Genomic DNA, 19,475 nt, shown 5'->3' with positions numbered 1-19,475 from the left:
CGCGCGCGCGGGCGCGCGCAGGCGCGCTCAAGTTCGCATGTGAATGTGTTGTTCCCAATTGTTCTCATTGGATGTTGCCTGAAGCACCCTCATGATCTTAGTAAACAGGAGGACCCTCCAAATTGCCTCCTTCCCCCATGGACCTGAAGGCTCAAAGAACACTGCTGTGTCTTGAGTTGAGATCTCTGCTCCAAAACTGGTTGATACAGAGACCCTGCTTGTCCAAGACATTTTACTGTCTTTTGCCAGAAATGCAGCACCAAAACTACACACCTTTGTGATGACTTGGAAGTGGAATGTGCCACCAAAGCATGCAGCACACACTTTGCAGCCGTGTGGCCTTTGCCCAGGCTTTAAGCACCGATGGATTTTCACTAAAATCGGTGTAATGACTTTACCTTAACTATCCATCCAAGCACTTGTTCGTTCATTCATTCATTTATTCATTTATCCACTAGCATTTCACAAGGATTCACTGTGTACCTGTCCCCAGCCAGACTGGGAGCCTGATTGAGAGAGGCTGTCTGGACACAGATGCCTGAAACGTAACTGTCAAAATCTCTGGCCATCAGGAGACACACAGGCCCTCTAACACTGCCACTTTGCATGTGTGGAAGCCAGGGTCCAGAGAAAGGAAGGGACTTGTCTAATGTCACATAGCAGGCCAATGGCAGAACCTGATCAAGGCTCCAGGCTAACTCCCCACCTCCAAGCTGCAGAACCAAGTACCTAAGGCCTTGTGTTCCTTAGGGTGGGCCACTAAGAAATGAAATCCAAACAGCCTGTCTTTCCCTGGAGCCTTGGATGTCAAGAACGGCTGGCCTTCCCCACCTCACAATGAAACACAAAGGAAGAAGAAAAGGTTCATATGCTTTTGAAAAACAGAACAAAATGCACCAGAATCTTTATGTCATAAAGGCCAGCTTGAATTCCTCCTGCAACAAGGAGCTCACTACTGCAGGAAGCAACCCCCGTGACAGCAAGGCTCATTCTTGCTGGGAGCACAGGTCACACAGGCCCCTCCATGAGGCAGCCTCAGCCTCAGAGCCCCTCCGGGCAGAGGTTTCCTCCTCCTCCTTCTCCTCCTCTTCCAGAGAGTACCAGGAGGCAAGTTGTCCTTACAGTACCCTCTGCTGCATCTCCAGGCTCTCTGGGCTTTGCACACCCTCAGCCTCAACTGTCTTTTCCTATGCTTGTTGTTTTATAAAATAGAAGTAATCATTACTGACTTGATAAGTTGCTTGAAAAGTTAAAATGAGATAACTGTGTGACAAGTTCTTAGCACAGGGCAGGAGCTCAGGAGATAATGATGATGATAGTTATTAGTATTAATGTAGTTTCTGACACGGGGCCTGGTAGAAGAGTGACTTCCTTCTCTTTTCTTCTCTCCCCTCTCGGAGGCATTGCCCCCTCATTCAAATGTTCACAAAATATTTCTCATTCCCATACCACCTTCAGAATTTTTCTATATTACTGGTACAATATTCTTAGTATTTGACATTAACTTCACTCTTTTTTAAAAACTTAAACCTCACCTAAGCATTAATGTCTGTGAAATCACAGGTTGGATATACAGTCCATGTTTTTCTAACTATATAAAATGGATAGAAAAAATGCTTGTCTATGTCTGCCTTACAAGCATCTCATGGTGCTTTAGGGGGCCCCTGAGCCACACTCTGGGAGATCTGTCCTAACCCAAGATGCTGGGGCAGGCACATGTTTTATCAGAAAGCAGATAGCCTAGAGGAGACCGCAGGTATGTCCACCCAAGATAGGTGAGCTCAGCCAGAATGGGAAAGGGGCCGACTCCTCCCCAACTGCCACGGCGTGCCTTCCACTTCACTCAGGAAAAAGAGGCATGAGGCTGTGGTACATGTCTAGAGGCCACCCCCTGGGTTCCAGGCCTATCTTTGTCTCAAGAGCTGGGTAACTTTGGGGAAAATTGGCCGAAATACTAGCTCACCAGTGTCTTCTGCAAAATGGTAATCAGGGAATCATCTAGTAGGGCTTTTGTGAGGATCTGAGGAGAAATTGCATGTGAGGTGGGAATCCAGCACCTGGAACTTGGGACATGCTCAGTCATGCAATAATGACAATAAAAGTTATCATAAACGTTATTGTAAAATCATTTATGTCCAGTCTCTGTGTGGCTAACATCAAAAGGGGAGCATCTTCCTACCAGTTGCTAAGGCCGAAAACCTCCGAGACCTCTCTGAGTATGCTCCTCCCTCACACCCCCCATCCAAGCTCTCTGGACACCTTAGCCCCAAAAAACTGTCAGAAATTGGAACTAAAATCTTGATACCACTTAGAAACATATCAGAAATATAAACTACTTAGGAATAATATAACCAAAATACATAAAATCTGAAAACTACAAAAACATTATTGAGGGAAATCAAAGACCTAAATAAATGGAGAACTACACTGTAGCTGTAGATTAAAAGAACCAATATTGTTGAGATGCCAGTTCTCCCAAAATTGAGCTACAGATTCAACTCACCCCCACTGAAAATTACAATGGGCTTTTTTGTAGAAACTGAAAAACTGATTCTAAAATTCATTTGCAAAGGACCTAGAATAACTTAGAACCTAAAAACATTGAATGAAGAACAAAGTTGGAGGATTTACATTATGTGATTTCAATTTATTAGAAAGCTTCAGTAATTAAGACGTCATGCTGTTGACATTGAGGACAGAGAGATCAATGGAACAGAAAGGAGTCGAGAAACAGACCCAAGTGGTCAACTGACTTTGAAAAATGTGCCAAGGAAATACATTGGAGGAAAGAGCCCTTTCATCAAACGATGTTGGAACAGTGAGTATCTATGTGCAATGCAGAAAACAGAACTGTGACTGACACCTCAAGTCATCAAGAAAAAATAATTTTAAATAAATTGTAGACATAAAGGTGAAACCAAAAATTATGAAACTTATAGAAGAAAATCTAGGAAAACTTCTTTGTAAACTGGAGTTATTCAAATCATCCATTAAGAAAAAAAAAAAAAAAACGATGAATTGAACTTTGTCAGACTTAAGATCTCCAGTTTGTTGAAAGACATTGTATTAGTCAGAGTTCTTTAGAGGGACAGAACTAATAGGATATATATATGTGTGTGTGTGTGTGTGTGTGTGTATATATATATATGAAGGGGAGTTTATTAAGCATTAACTTACATGGTCATGAAGTCTCACAATAGGCTGCCTGCAAGCTGAGGTGCAAGGTGAGCCACTGCAAGTCTCAAAACTGAAGAATTTGGGATCCAATGTCTGAGGGCAGGAAGCAGCCAGCATGGGAGAAAGATGTAGGCTGGGAGGCTGGGCCAGCTTCCCCTTTCAGGGTTTTCTGCCTGCTTTATATTCGCTGGCAGCAGATTAGATTGTGCCCACCAGATTAAGGGTGGGTCTGCCTTCCCCAGCCCACTGACTCAAATGGGACATAATCTCCTTTGCCAACACCCTCACAGACGCACCCGGGATTAATACTTTGTGCTCTTAAATCCAATTGAGTTGACAGTATTGACCATCACAGGTCCACCCCTTGTCAACTTTAACCCATACGCATCTCCTGAGATCATACATAAGCTTCAAATAAAGACAATAATAAGGTCATAATTACACCTAACATAATACAACTATCCTTCGTACAACCAGAAACACACCAATTCCCAACCCAAATACTATTACATGAAGTTAACAATACATAAATGCTGATATGAAGTCAATAAATCTTATATCACATGATAAAGGAAAAAGAAATAAAATGAAGATATTTTCTTAGCACAAGTGTATACCTTATCCACCATCATGTGCACAAGCATGTTTTTAACAAAAGAGGGAGGAAATACTCATGACAATTACAGTCCTTATTTCTGCAGCTGGTCACATAGTCATAGCTGGTATTGAGGACTACCTTCTTCTACTACTCATTTGGGATTCCCTTTGCCTTCAGCAAGCACCTCAGCAGGTCGTGGTTTTTTTTTTTTTTTTTTCCTGGTGGACTGACCCAAACCTTCATTGCTGAGGGGTATGGGTCATTTTTAGTCCTGCCTGAATTGGGCTGCTGTAGTTTCCCATTGACCTTAATCACAGGGCATGGTAATACTTGGAGACACCCTAGTGGATCTCCTGTATTCCATGCACACTCTTCCTTACCTCTATTGTGGAGTAGTAGACTGATTTCATCTTGATAGTCCAGGTCAGTCATCCCAGGCAACACTGTAACCCCCTTCTTAGCCTGTTGACTTTAAGGTAGAAGGAGCCCAAAGTGTCCCGGTGCCAATCATAACTTACAGGTTAATGGTATTGTTGTATCTCCTGGTGGCAGTGTTCCTCCCTCTGGAACTAAGACCTCTAGGCCAGCAGAATGTAATGTCATGGGAACAGGAAGCAAAAATTTTGCTAGTGGATCACTAGGGGTGATGGTGAATGGTGCCTCTTCCACTTCCACTCCTTGATTCTTGGACCCATAAATCCTGGCTATGGGAGAAACAGTACCCTATATTGGATGCTCATTCAGAGCATACACAACCTTCTGGGGAACTTTGCCCCAGGCATGCAAAGTATTGTCACCTAGTTGGCATTGTAATTGTGACTTCAAAAGGCCATTTTATCATTCTATCAATCCAGCTGCTTCAGGACAATGGGGGACATGGTAAGACCAGTGAATTCCATGAGCATGAGCCAACTGCTGCACTTCTTTAGCCATAAAGTGCCTTGGTCAGAGGCAATGCTGTGTGGAATACCATGATGGTGGATAAGGCATTCTGTGACTCCCCAGATGGTTGTCTTGACAGAAGCATTGCATGCAGGATAGGCAAAACCATATACAGACTAAGTGTCTATTCTAGTGAGGAAAATCCTCTGCCATTTCCATGATAGAAGAAGTCCAATATAATTAACCTGCCACCAGGTAGCTGACTGACCACCCCGAGGAATGGTGCCATGTTGAGAGCTCAATGTTGGTCTCTACTGCTGGCAAATCAGGCACTCAGCAGTGGCCATAGCTAGGCCAGCCTTGGTGAGTAGAAGTCCATGCTGCTGAGTCCATATGTAACCTCCATCCCTGCCACCAAGGCCACCTTGTTCGTTGGCCCCTTGGGTGATGACAGGGGTGGCTGGGGAAAAAGGATGAGTGGTGCCCACAGAAACAGAAAGGGTCTTCCTATCCACTTGATTATTAAACTCCTGCTCTGCTGAGGTCACCTGTTGGTGAGCACTCACATGGGATACAAACATCTTCACAGTTTTTTACCACTCAGAGAGGTCCATCCACATACCTCTTCCTTAAATTTCTTTGTCACTAATTTTCCAATCATGCTTCTTCCAAGTCTTTGACCATTGAGCCAAACCATTGGCTATAGGCATGCAAAGTGCACAACCAGATGCACTGCTCAAAGTTCTGCCCACTGGGAAGATCTCCCATCACAGCTGTACTTCAGGGATGTCCTAGAAAGGGGCTGTAGTGCTGCAGCTGTCCACTTTTGGGTGGTGCCTACATATCGTGCAGAACAATCTGTGATGCTTCTCTTCCTTCTTCTGCCAACTGATCATAGGGAACTCCCCATGAGGCCATTGGTGCAGGCTGGGGAAGAGAAGGCAAGGGTAGCAGGAGTGGAGACCATGGGCATTTGGGCTACATCCTCATGTAACTTACTTGAGCCTTCAGGATCTGCTTGAGCCTGATTACGTATATACCACTTCCATTTGATGATGGAATGCAGCTGTGCATGACCCACTTATGGCTAGATGGGTGAGAAAGCACCCAGTTCATGATAGTTAGTTCAGGTCACATGGTGACTTGATGACCCATAGTCAAACATTCAGTTTCCACCAAAGCCCAGTAACAGACCAAGAGCCATCTCTCAAAAGGAGAGTAGTTATCTACAGAAGATTACAGGGCCTTGCTCCAAAATCCTAGAAGCCTCCACTGTGATTCAGCTATGGGGCCTGCCAAAGGCTCCAAACAACATCCCTATCTGCCACTGACAGCTCAAGCACAATTGGATCTGCAGGGTCATATGGCCCAAGTGGTAAAGCAGCTTTCACAGCAACCTGGACCTGTTGCAGATCCTTCTCCTGTTCTGGACTCCACCCAAAATTGGCAGCCTTTCAGGTCACTCAATAACTGGGCTGGAGTAACACACCCAAATGAGGAATGTGTTACCACAAAAACCCAAACAGACCCATTAGGCATTGTGCCTCTTTCTTGGCTATAGGAGAGGTCAAATGCAGCAACTTATCCTCCCTCTTAGAAGATATATCTTGATAGGCCCCACACCACTGGAACCCTAGAAATTTTACTGAGGTAGAAGTTCCTTGAGTTTTAGTCAGATTTATTTCCCATTTTCTGGCATGCAAATGTCTCACCAATAAATCCAGTGCGTTTGCTACTTCCTGCTCATTGCATCCAATCAGCATAATGTCATCAATGTAACGGACCAATGTGATACCTTGCAGAAGTGAAAAGCGGTCGGTCTCTCCGAATAAGATTATGACACAAAGCTGGAGAGTTGATATACCCTCAAGGTAGAACAGTATAGGTATATTGCTGCCCTTGCCAGCAAAAGGCAAATTGCTTTTCATGGACCTTATGGACAGGAATGGAGAAAAGTCATTTGCCTAGTCAATGGCTGCATACCAGTTACCAGGAGATGTATTAATTTGCTCAAGCAATGAAACCACATCTAGTACAACAGCTGCAATTGGAGTCATCACTTGGTTAACCTTACAATAATCCATTGTCATTCTCCAAGATCAGTCTGTCTTCTGCACAGGCCAAATGGGAGAGTTGAATGAGGATATGGTGAGAATCCTCACCCCCATGTCTTTCAAGTCCTTGATGGTAGTACTAATTTCCACAATCCTTCCAGGGATATAATATTGTTTGGTTTTGATTTACTATTTTTCTAGGTAAAGTCAGCTCCAATGGCTTCCATTGACCCTTCTCACCATAAAATCCCTCACCCTACCAGTCAGGGAACCAATGTGGGGGTTCTGCAGCTGCTGACAATGTCTATGCCAATTATGCATTCTGACACTGGGGAAATGATCACAAGATGAATCTGGGGACCCATTGGACTCACTGTAAGTTGGGCCTGAGCTAAAACTCCAATAATTACCTGACCTTCATAAGCCCCTACTTTAACTAGAGGATGACAATGATGTTTTGAGTCCCCTGGAATCAGTGTTAGCTCAGAGCTGGTTTCCAATAGTCCCCAAAATATCTGATCGTTTCTCTTTCCCCAATGCACAGTTACCCTGGTAAAAGGCCAGAGGTCTTCTTAGGGAAGGATGGGAGAAATCGTCACTGCTTAAATTGTCAGTAATGTAGTGGGGTCCTTCCTCAAGGGAACTCTGCCTCCCCTTCACTCAAGGGGTTCTGGGTGTGTAAATAGGCTCAAGTCTGGAGATAGATTGAGGAGATATGATTCTTAGTTTTTATAACTCAAATTAATCTTCTGTCCATTTGACCTAGAAGTTTTCTGCTTATATAGATTAAGTAGGAATACAGTACACTTCCTATCAATTTCATTTCTAGGAACATCGTGATTAATTAGCCAATGCCAGAGCTCTACATGAGTCAGACTATTCTGACTGCCACTTTGCCTCTGCTGTCTATTATGCCATTATGGGTGTCCATTACACCCACCTTGCCTTTGATGGTTCAGTGCTGTCATTTGGTCTCTACCACCTTGGGATCCAACTATTCCCATTGTATTTAAGTTTTGTAGTTGAGTGACTGCCCTTCCCACCATTAGATCTGACATACATAAAGAACAATTATAGGGCTCTTCAAAGATGCAGATACTGCTCTTGCAAATCTACTTTGCAAGGCATTGGTCAAGGGTATATCTCCAGGACCCTCCCAGCTGGGATAAGCAGGTCTAAAGTGACTAATCCACTCCACCATCCCAATCTCCCTAAGGCTTTGGATCCCTTCCTCTACATTAAACTAAGGCAGATCAGGCATTTTCAGCTCATTCACAATGGACCATCTTTTAATCTGTATTTCAGCTAACAAAGCAAATAAACTATTAGAACCATTTTTAACTCCCCGAGTAGCAACATTAAAAGAATAGTCCCTACTTAGTAGGCCCAAATCAGTAAATTCAGCCTGATCCAACTCTGTGTTCCTTCCTATTGGAAATAGATGCTCAGTGCCAAAAAGAAAAATCAGCACTGTGACAAAGGATCTTTCAGCAATGCAATTTTTTTACTTCCTGGACTGCAGGAAGGGAACTCTCACTAGCCATCTTGCCACAAGAGTACAGTGAATAAAGGAAAACAGACAAATTTATCCCTTACACATCTGGGGTCATCCTTACCGCTGTGTCTGTTCTCCATTGGTTGGAGCCAGACCTCACAATCTAAATTAAAACCTGATTGGCTAACAACTTAAAATTTTTCTAAACAGATAAAAGTAATGGAGAGCTGGGACCTGCCTGTGAGTACGTCCAGCACAGATATCTTGGTTAAAGTACAAGGACATAGAATGTACTATGTGCCTGTAAGCACAGCATGTCTAACAGCTACATAGGATAGGGCTTACCAAAGTCATTAGCACACTTACTCTTTAACAAGAAAGAAACTTTAAAAAGGAACTTTTCTACGTCTCGTACTGCCATCATTATCCCATGCCCTTAATATTCATTCTCATGCCTGTTCTCCAGATTTCTGTTTATATAAATTAGAAAACTCAAGCAGTTCTGTTCAAGTGTACTGCACCTCCTCATGTGTCACACTCTCAACCTCCCCTCCAGGGGCCAACCAGGACCTTAGTCTAGTTATAGATCTAGAAACAAACAGGGGTGCTACGGGTGGCTCCTTAGGAGAATCAACATTATTTTGCCTGGCAACTGCCTCAGGAGAGTCCATCACTGTTGCCTCAGGCAGCACAGGTTTATCTTTTCAGACAAAGGTGAAAGGCTGAAGGCAGCATGGGTCAGAGGGGATGTTGCCACTACTGGGGATGGGGAAGCTGTTTCTTCTGGCAAAAAAGTTTCATCAGAGTTTACAAACTCAGTGTCCTCAGCCTCATCAGGGTCCTCCCACATGTCCCCATTCCAAGTTGCAGGATCTCATTCTTTCCCAATCAATGTCCCCACTTTAACAGTAGACACCTGGCGAGGCTGTGCATGCACCTCTCATTGCGGGTCAGCCAGTTGCACGGTAAGTACTTGTGTCTATTTTTCCATAATTTCCGCTCTTTCTCTACAGGGGATAAGACTTTCACTCAGAGCAATCTTAGCAAATTTGAGGCTCAGTATCTGCTTTTGAAGCCAGGAGACAGAATCCCTGAGTTCATTTTCTCTCATCACTTTATCCACTGAACCTAGGAGCAACCAACCAGTTTAACTATGTTCCTTGGTTCTCCACATATAGACAGATGTATTATGTATAGAGTCACTAAAGTCCTTGCTTCTCATGAGTGGTGAATCAGGAATGTTAAATGCATTTATTTTGCACAACTCTCTAAACAGTTCACACCAAGGACTATCAGTGTTCTCCATACTATTATGAGTAGAGTCCTTAGCATTTTTGGGTCTTATCATATTTAGCAGCCAACTCCAGAAATCCCCAAACCAGCAAAAGAATTCTATCCTTTCCTCTAGACCCACTCCTGGTTCCAAAATCTATATTAGTCAGGATTCTTTAGACGGACAGGACTAATAGGATATATATACATTATATATAATATAGTATATATAGGGGAGTTTATTAAGTATTAACTTACATGATCACAGAGTCCCACAATAGGCTGTCCGCAAGCTGAGGAGCAAAGAGAGCCAGTCCAAATCCCAAAACTAAAGAATTTGGAGTCTGAGGTTAGAGGACCTTCCCCAGCCAACTGACTCAAATTCCTGTGGCAACACCCTCACAGACACACTCAGGATTAAGACTTTGTGTCCTACAATCCAATCAAGTTGACACTCAATATTAACCATCACAGACAGTTAACAAAAGAAAAAGTTGAGCACAGACAGAGAGAAAATATTCGCAAATCATTTATCTAATCAAGGACTTGTAAATAGATTATATTGAAAACCTCTCAAATCTAATAATAAGAAAACAACACAGTAAAAGAAATATACAAAAGATCTGAATGGACACTTCCTAAAGGAGGTATCCAGATGGTAAATAGGGACATGAAAAGCTGCTCAATATCATTATCACTAGACAAATGCAAATTAAAACCAAATGACATGTCACAACTCTATGAAAAGTGCTAAAATAAAAAAGACTGACCATACTGAGTGTTGGCAAGGATGTGGGGAAACTGAGACGCTTTTATACTGCAGATTAAAATGTGAAATGATACAAACAGTTTACAAAACAGTTTGGCAGTTTCCAGAAAGATCAACACTGCCCTTAGAGCATGAAAGCAGCCAGAGACAACACATGAACACATATGTGAAGGACGTCAGCTGTGTCCTGATGCCACTTTATTTGCTGTGGACACTAAACTTAGAGTTTTGCATCATTTCGACGTGTCACAAAATATTCTTCTTCTTTTGATGTGTTTACAAACATTTAAAAATACAAAAGCCATTCTTAGTTTTGGGGCTACATTGAAATGGACTGTGGTTTGCAGCCCCTGTTCTCGGAGAAGTTCCCTTGGCAACCTGCGAAAAGCATGGAAAGCCTTGGGCACAAGCTCGATGCTCAGAAACCAAGGCAGCAAAGTCAGCTGCACGTGGGGAGAGGTACCTTCTCCCCATGGGAAACACAGTGTGATTGGGGCTTGACAAGACTGAAGGGCATATGCAGAGCAGTCAGAGGGGGCTCAGGCAGCAGACCCAGTGCAAAAGGGGGGTCTTCAAGGGGCTAGTGGTAGGTGACATTCACAAGGAAGATGGAACATCCTCCAGGATCCTGAAGACCAGATCCCGAGGGCATGGGACCCCCAGACAACGTCCCAGAACTGAGGGGTCCTATCAGGACAACCTGCTCTTGTACAGTAGGGAATACATCCCATAGAAGAGGGACTTTCCCACCCCTTCCTTGAGGCTCCCTGGTGGAGTCTGGGGACTTTGGGGTCACATGGTGCAGAGTGAGCAGAATCCTTCTCATCAGCATTGGGGGCCTTAGCTCTCAAGACACCTGTGGTGAGCAAGGGATTGGACGGTTGCTTACCTGGTCCTTTGAGTATCAGTAGTCAATGATGATGACCCCCAGCAGCTGGGGCAGGGGCACCAGCCTCTCAGTCTCCTGGGGCCTCAGGATAATAGCAGGGTCACAAACTGGTGGTTTGGGGGGAGCAGGCAGAGCCTGAAAATGTCTTCTGTCTGGGCTACACAGTGAGAGACATTGCTTGGGGGTTGAAAATCTTGGAGAGGCTTGGATAGCCTTTCCAGTTTGCAGCAGAGCCTGTCATTTCCTACTACTTTGTTTCTGCAGGCTGCTTCAGGTGTGGACAATATTAGACTGGCCCCAGATCCTGTTTTAATTGACAACCCTGGACAACACCTCCGTGAGATTGAGGGCGTGGGAACTGCAGGAGCCCTCATCCCGCTGTGACGCTCACTTCGTGGGTGTGAAAAGAGAACAACCACAGCATCTCCTTGATCTAGGCTCCTTGGAGCTATAATTTGCACACATTTTTAAACAATTTTCAGGAGCAACCCACTCCACCATTCATTCCACATTTATTCAAAGTTATTTATTGAGCACCTAGTCTTCTAGGTGCCAAGATACAAGGGTGAATGAGACAGATATAGCCCCAGCTTGTGGTATTTTACAATCTAGTCCTCCAAGCAGACCAGGAGAAAATGAGAAGCTCACAGCTAGTGAGGAGCGCTGTGCAGGAGCTGGTGCCCAGTGAGATGGGACATGTGGGACACAGCAGGAAAGCAAGGAGGTGGTTAGGGAGGGGTGCCCGTCAGAGGACTGGGAGCTGCAAGGCAGAATGGCGCAGATGCGTGCTATCACGTCTCATCCTCATGACTTGCAGCCAGTGAAACTGATGCTTGGAGGTGCTGAGTGCCAAGTCCAAGCTGAGAGGGCCTGGATTCAGGGAGTCTATCTCCCCATCTGACACCATATTGCCGCAAAGGGCTGCAAGTACTGGTCAGGAATTCCAACAGTGCTGAGCCTCCAAGTGGGTCACTCAGCTCCAGGGTTCTTTCCTTGGCTCTGAGATGTGGCCCTCCCTCTCCCTCCCTTGCCGTTCTCTCACCTGTGCTCCCACTGCCCTCACACAGGCCATCTGAGTAGGGCATGGCACCTCCTCCTCTGACTGGGAGGTAAGGAGTGGGTGGTACTTTGTGTTTGCTTCCCCTGAACAGTCCAACCACCAACACGGGGGACCCTACTTACCTCCTGCTGCAGTGCCAGTGCCAGGCCCAGCCTGCTACAGGGGCAGAGGGGCTACGAACCAGTGGAGGAGCCCATCTCCCTCAGGAGGCACCTGGGTGTGGGGAGGTGGCACCCTCTCCACAGGGCAGGAGCATAAGAACTTGTCCCTCCTCTTCCCATAAGCTGCCCAAGGAAGGCTCCTCTTGCCACCTGGGTTGTGGGGGAAGACGATTCAGGGAGAGGAAGGGCTGCACTACGGCACCAACAGGCCATGTCAGTACACTCTCCAACTCCCCCATGCATCTGTGAGGCCCCAAGATCAGAGACCATGTCCTGTTTACATCTCTCTGTCTGTTTTGCCTAGTGAGGCTTTGCCCCATGGGGGTGCTCCATAAGGCAGATCGAATGAATCAATGAAAGAATGAATGAATGACAAACTGAAAGGAAGCCTCCACAGCGCTACAGAGCATCTTGCCAAGGGCAGGGTAATGGTCAGAGCGGGCAGCGCTGCTGTGGCTGATCTCGGCAGAGGAGTCTCCAGCCCTGTTCTGCGCCACATGTGGGGAGGACAGCAGGTGTGAGAGTGGGCAGTGTGCTGGGAGCAGGGGGCTGCCTGCCCCCTCCCCTCCCGGAGGTCCCTCCTATTAAGACAGGGCCTGGGCAGGGCACAGGAGGCCTGAAAGTCAGCAGGCCCAGAGGGGGCCTTGCCATGATGGGCAGCCTCACAGAAGCTACACCAGCCAGGAGCACCCAACCTGGCTAAGATGCAGCTTTGGAGAAGAACAGACTGCGCCTCATGTCCCAGCTCTGCCCATCTCTAGCTGAGAAACTCGTAGAACCCTGTGGGACCTCTCCAAGCCTCAGTTTCTATATCTGTAAAATGTCAATGAGCATACCCAATCCTGTTGGAGGATGAAAGTGTGTAGTGTGCAATGCATGCATTCCCCTAGCTGGGTGCCTGGCCCAGACAGTAAGTGGTGAAAGTGGCCTTGCAGAGCGTGCTTGTCACCCAGCCACCCACCATGGCCTGGTGGGAGCCCTGGGCTGCCACCCCCTTCACTGATATCGCAACCTGGAGCGGTGCCGTCTTTTCTTCCTTCCCTCCCTTCACACACCCACCATACACTCAGCATGTATTCATTAAGTGGTTACTATGTCTTGGCACTGGAGATACAGAAGTAATAAGCAAAAGCCCCAGCCTGCAATCTGCTTGCATTCTGTTTAGAGAGACAAACAATACATACAGAAGCATCAAACTTCAAATGTGAGGTGCCACTCTAAGGAAGAAAAACAAAACATTAAACTAGCAGGGAAGGGGCGAGGGAGCACAGGGGAGAGAAAATGTGATAAGGTGGTCAGGGCGGCCTCCCCAAAAGGTGGCAACTGGGAGCTGGAGAAATGAAGGCGTGGCCATGTGGGAGTCCTGGAGAGGATTCCAGACACTGGGGTGAGCAGTGCCAGTCCTGGGGCAGGGGGCCATTCTGAGAAGCAGCAGGGAGGCGGCTGTGATTCGGGGCAGTTGATGGAGAATGGCAGGAACCAGGTCAGAGAGGAAATGCACGGGACACAGAGGACTCCTCACCCAGGTGGCCTCTGATGCAGACATGGAGAAGGGCGGGCAGAGGTGGGAAGCAGGAGCAGAAGGTGCTGCCGGCCATATCAGGTGTTCCTGACCTCGCCCCATCTCACATCCTGGGAAGGTGACTTCCAACAAGGCAGTGGCTTTGCCCGACAAGGCAGAAGTGCCCTCGCCCACCCCAACCCAGCTCACCCTGGCCCCCTCCCTGGCCATTCCTCTGCTCCCAGGGGCCCTCGCACCCCACACGGGTGACAGCCGTCCTGAGTCAGGGTGCAGTGCTGTTGACATTCACCGAACTGGGAAGGCCACCTTTAACCTCCTCTGCTGGTGTAGCTGGAGGTTATACCTTGGCAGAGTCCAATCCTCGCCTCTTCCCAGAGCAGCAGCACTCTCTGTGGGGGAGAAACTCCCCTGGCTGACTCCAGGCAGAGCCCAGGGCCGTGCGTGGGGATCACTGTGAAAAATAACACAGATGGTGAGATTTGCCATTTCCTGTACAACACGTAATTAGGTTAGATAAGAAACTAGCTGTGTCTAAGTGCTATAAATGCCTATATTAAGCTATTTTGAAAGTGCCGAGCACTTTGACATTTGAGAGTTCAGAGTAATTGAGGTATTGAAATAAAATTGCTTCTGTTATTTAAAAGGTCATTATCGTCTTCAGCTAGATATATGAGGACTATTTTCCACTCTAGTGAGCCGTTCTCTCAGGCACAATTAGCATCGCTTGAGCAGAAGTCTGCTGGGGAGACTCCCACCCGGCAGCCCCCGCCAGAGGCCCCAGGCAGCCATTAAGACCCAGGGAGCACAGGGAAGCAGAGGAAAGCCTCTGAAACTCTGAATCCCGGCTGCCTAGGGAGAGCCACCACCGCCCAGCCCACATCGGCTGTGGACCGGTCCCTGCACAGGGTTTACTGTGCAGTTTTGCCTCATCCTCAGAAAAGTCTTCAAGGATGCCAACATTGTCAGAGCCTTGTGGGTGAGGAAACCTGAGGCTCCAGGTTGGTCACTTGCAGTGAAGCAGCAAGGGGGCGGCCAGCAGGCCCGGGAAGGGAGATCTGCACTGAAGGCCGTGCCCTGAGCAAGGAGCTGGCCCTGGGCAGGCTGCAGCCCTTTGCTGTGCGAGCTTCTTTGAGCCTAGTCACCAGTCTGAGAGGAAACCTCTCCATTTCATAGGTGAGAATGAGACTCAGAGTGGTGAAGAAGCTGGAAACTGCAACAAAGTGGCTGAAAATGCTTGAAGGCTCAAAGCTTCTAAGAATATCACAGGGTGTCTAAGCCCCACACTGAGGCTTTCCAGCCCTGGTGTCCTTCTGCCACATGCTGAACTCCAGCAGCCTGTTAAATCCTTGGGCTTTAAGTTTCCTCTCAATGAACTAAACAAGAGCGCCCCTGCTGGGCTAATCAGAATGGATGGAGTTAGGCCAATGGCTCCTGGGTTAGAGGCTCACCTGGATTAGAGGCCTTACATGTGCTGGTCGCTTTCACCAGACCCTGAGCCCCTCCCTGCTCAGGGGTCATGTGGCATTGCTTCAAGGATCCAGATCAGGTACAGACCTCAGACGAATACTAGGACGTTCTACTGTGAAAACCAAATATTGCAGCTTTTCTCCAATTCTCATTCAAGCCACTTCAATCCCCCCAGGCACTGAGTTAGAGAAACAGAATGGTCTTAATTACAAATTAGACACTTAATTTAGTGACTAATTTAGTCCCTAAATTTTATCCTTGGTTACCATTAATTTAATATATCACAATTTCTAAATGTCCCTGAAAGAGAACTTTGACTTCCAAAGACATCTTCATTGCAGCAGTGTGGGACCCCGTGCTCCTGAGAGGTGAGGAATGGCCATGGCAGCAGCCCGGGCACATGAGGGGTCTTCACAAAGCTCGTGGAAAATGCTTATGATAAGAAAACTATGCTGCATTTCAAATGTTTTTGCATAAAATTAAGTCATAATAACTCATCATAACATTTTTGAACAGCATCTAGTTTGAGACACTAAGAAGGGTCAGGCATGGGTTTGAAAAAAGTCCCTTTCAGAACAACATGGATTTTGCTAAAACTGAGGTAAGAACAAACATCTAATTTATAGTGAAGTTTGGGTAAAGTGGTGAGATTATCAATGCTTTACAAAAAGGTTATGAGGACAGTGCCCCCCAAAAATCTTCACCACCATGGCGAAGCTCATGTGTAAACTCAGTTTACAGATGGGTAACTCGTGTTGAGAAGGGATGAGGCGATGCTGAGGGTGAAGCCTGCAGCAGGAGACCATCCGCATCAGTTTGTGAGGAAAAAATCCCTCTCGTTTGGGCCTGCACTGAAGAGGATCAATCAGTCACAGCAGAAACAACAGCCAACATCATAGACATCACCACCGGTCAGCTTATACAACTCTGAAAAATTAAAATTGAGCACATTCCACTCCATGGTGTCAAAACCGTTGTGATCAGCAGACACGAGCAGAGCTTTCAACGGACATTTTGAGCAAGTGGGATCAAGATCCTGAAGCATTTCTTTGAAGAATCCTAACAGGAGATAACACATGACCTTAACAGTACAATCCTGAAGACAAAGCATGGTCAAAGCAATGCCTACCAGTCGCAACAGTGGACGGGTCAAGAGGAAAGGTCATGGCAACAGTTTTGTGGGATGCTCAAGGCATTTTGCTTGTTGACTTTCTAGAGAGCCAAAGAACAACAACATCTGCTGATTATGAAAGTGTTTTGAGAAAGACAAAGCTTTGGGAGAAAAACACCTGGAAAATCTTCCCAGAGAGTCCTTCACCACCACTACAAAGCTCCTGCCCATTCCTCTCATCAAACAAGAGCAATTTTGTGAAAGCTTCGATGGACATCATTAGGCATCCACTTTACAGCCATGATTGGGCTCCTTCTGACTTCTTTTTCTTTCCTAATCTTAAAACATAGGTAAAGAGCATCCATTTTTCTTCATTTAGTAAGATAAGAAAGACAGAATTGACGAGGTTAAACTCCTGGGATCTTCAGTTCTTTAGGGATGGACTAAATGGCTGGGATCACTGTTTACAAAAGTTTCTTGATCTTGATGGAGTTTATGTTGAAAAATAAAGTGTGTATTTATATAAATTCTATTTTCCCATGACCTTTTTGAAGTCCCCTTGAGTTTATCGGGCACTGGGAATGAGAGGCCGTGTGCTGAGTGATGACTAAAAGCCTCTTAGGAAACAAGCACCCTTTGAAAGCAGGGACTCAAAAAGGTCCTTGTATGTTCACATTCATAGCCTCACTATTCACAACAGCCAAAAGCAGAAACAACCCAGGGGTCCATCCACAAATAAATGGCAAATGTATAGAAACAAAATCATTCTATTATAAAGACACATACATGTGTATGTTCACTGCAGCACTATTCACAATAGCAAAGACATAGAATCAATCCAAATGCCCATTAGTGATAGACTGGATAAAGAAAATATGGCACATATACACCATGGAATACAATGCAGCCATAAAAAGGAATGAGATCATGTCTTTTGTAGGGACATGGATGAAGCTGGAAGCCATCATCCTCAGCAAACTAACACAGGAACAGAAAACCAAACACCACATGTTCTCACTCATAAGTGGGAGTTGAACAATGAAAGCACATGGACACAGGGAGGAGAAAAACACACAACAAAGCCTTTCAGGAGTGAGGGGAGGGAGAGCATCAGGATAAATAGCTATTGCATGCAGGGCTTAATACCTAGGTAATGGGTTGATATGTGCAGCAAAGCACCATGGCGCAGGTTTACTGGTATAATACATCTGCACATCCTGCACACGTATCCTGGAACTTAAAATACAGTGCTTTTATTAAAAAAAGAAACAGAAAGCAGAGTAATGGTTCCCAGAGGCTGGTGGGTAGAGGGAGACGAGGAGTTATTAATGGGGACAGAGTTTCAGTTTGGGATGATGGAGAAATTCTGGGATGGATGGCAGAGGTGGTTGCACAGCAATGTGAATGCCCTTAATGCCACTTAACTGTACACTTGAAAACAGTTAAAATGGTAAATGTTATGCTCTATAAGTTTGCCACAATAAAACAAACAAAAAATACAAATAGGGAAACATGTATCCTAGCAGGGACAACTCTGCAGGGCACATGCAGCATAGTGGAGCACTCAGAGGGTGAACACAAGGTCATCTGTGCTGTGTGGGCCTCACTTTGCCTTGTGCATGTTTTAAAGCTCCCCTTCTCTCTGTTTCAAGATGTCAGTGTGTGACCTGCAGAGTCACACAGTTACTCAGAAGAAAACACGGAGCCTGTCTGAGCATCACAGACTGCGGGGCAGACAGTGATACGGCGTCACTGGAGGATGAAAAGCAACTTGATATAGACGAAGTGCATGAGGGAGTGAGCCTACGGGGTATAAGGGGCAGCAGGAGATGCCCCTGTCTTTCTTAAATAGCTAGGAAGTCCCAGAGTGGGCTGAAATTAGACCAACCCCTGGCCTTTCCTCAGAGAGAGTACTTAAAATACGTATGTGTTGAGTTCAGGGGAAAAATACAATATACCAGGAACATACTTTGTAAACTACAAGCAATTTACAAACATAAGTGACTCTCACAACCTTGCTCCAGAGCTGGGATTGCATCTGGGGAAATAGAATTTTGTCTTTTGCTTTTTTAAAAACCAGTTCAAGCCTGTACACAGTAGCCTGAAACCACCTGGATACTAAGGCCAGGCTTTTTCTTAGGAAGTAGAGGACATTTCCCCTAGATCCAAAATCTTAGCTGTGGTTTTCTGACTGGGGTGCCTTTAGATGCTGCTGGGGAGAGCTGAGCTCAGTGTGTAGGGGCTAGCCCTGAGCTCGCTCCCTGGTCCACACTGGTCCAGTGCTTCCCTGTAAAAATGTACCAGCTCTTTCTTGTTTCACAGGGAAGGAGCCTCTGCAGGGCCCCAAGGTGTGAATACCCAGGATTCCCATCAAGGTCACCCAGGCCCCGCCATAGCAGAGGGTGCCACCAGCCACCTCAGCTGTGTCACCACCCCCAGACAAGCATGTTATTTCAGGCTGGTCTTTGATGGAAACTGGCAGAGGGGGCTGCCAACGGGATAAATAGAGCAGTGGTTTTTTTTGCTGAGTTGTGGAAGCTCTGGACAATGTGGTTTGGGATAGAGAATTTGGATGCCTTTAGGGAGAAACAAAATCTATAGGGGAAAAAAAAGAAATCCCTGCCTATGGGTTGTGTATTTCTTTTGTTTTGTTTTGTTTCGTTTTGTTTTCAAAGCACCTTCCCAGTCCTTCTCCACAGTTGGTTGTACTTCTAAGTATTGAGAAACAATGTGAGGTGACAGGCGGCAGGGATAGCATGGTGACCCGGCTGACCAGACCTGCCCTCAGTGGGGCTCACTGTCCCCAAGAGGGAAGAAAGCCATCCTTTAATGCCCTTGTTCCCCAAGGAAGAACAGTCCAAGGAGGGAAGACCCTGCCAGACAAGCCCTGCTAGGAGTTTGGGACTGATCGCCAGGGTCAGGGAAGGTCCCCAGCAATGATGGGAGCTGGCTCTTATGAAACGGCCTCTGTGCTGGGCACAGTGCCCCATGTGTTCACACAAGTCATATGACATTAGC

This window comes from Aotus nancymaae, unplaced genomic scaffold (assembly GCF_030222135.1).
Source record: "Aotus nancymaae isolate 86718 unplaced genomic scaffold, 86718_ANA_hifiasm-v0.15.2.pri h1tg000099l, whole genome shotgun sequence".
In the NCBI taxonomy this organism is placed as follows: Eukaryota; Metazoa; Chordata; class Mammalia; order Primates; family Aotidae; genus Aotus; species Aotus nancymaae.
The sequence above is the reverse complement of the archived record's forward strand: the minus strand, read 5'-3'. Positions refer to the sequence as shown.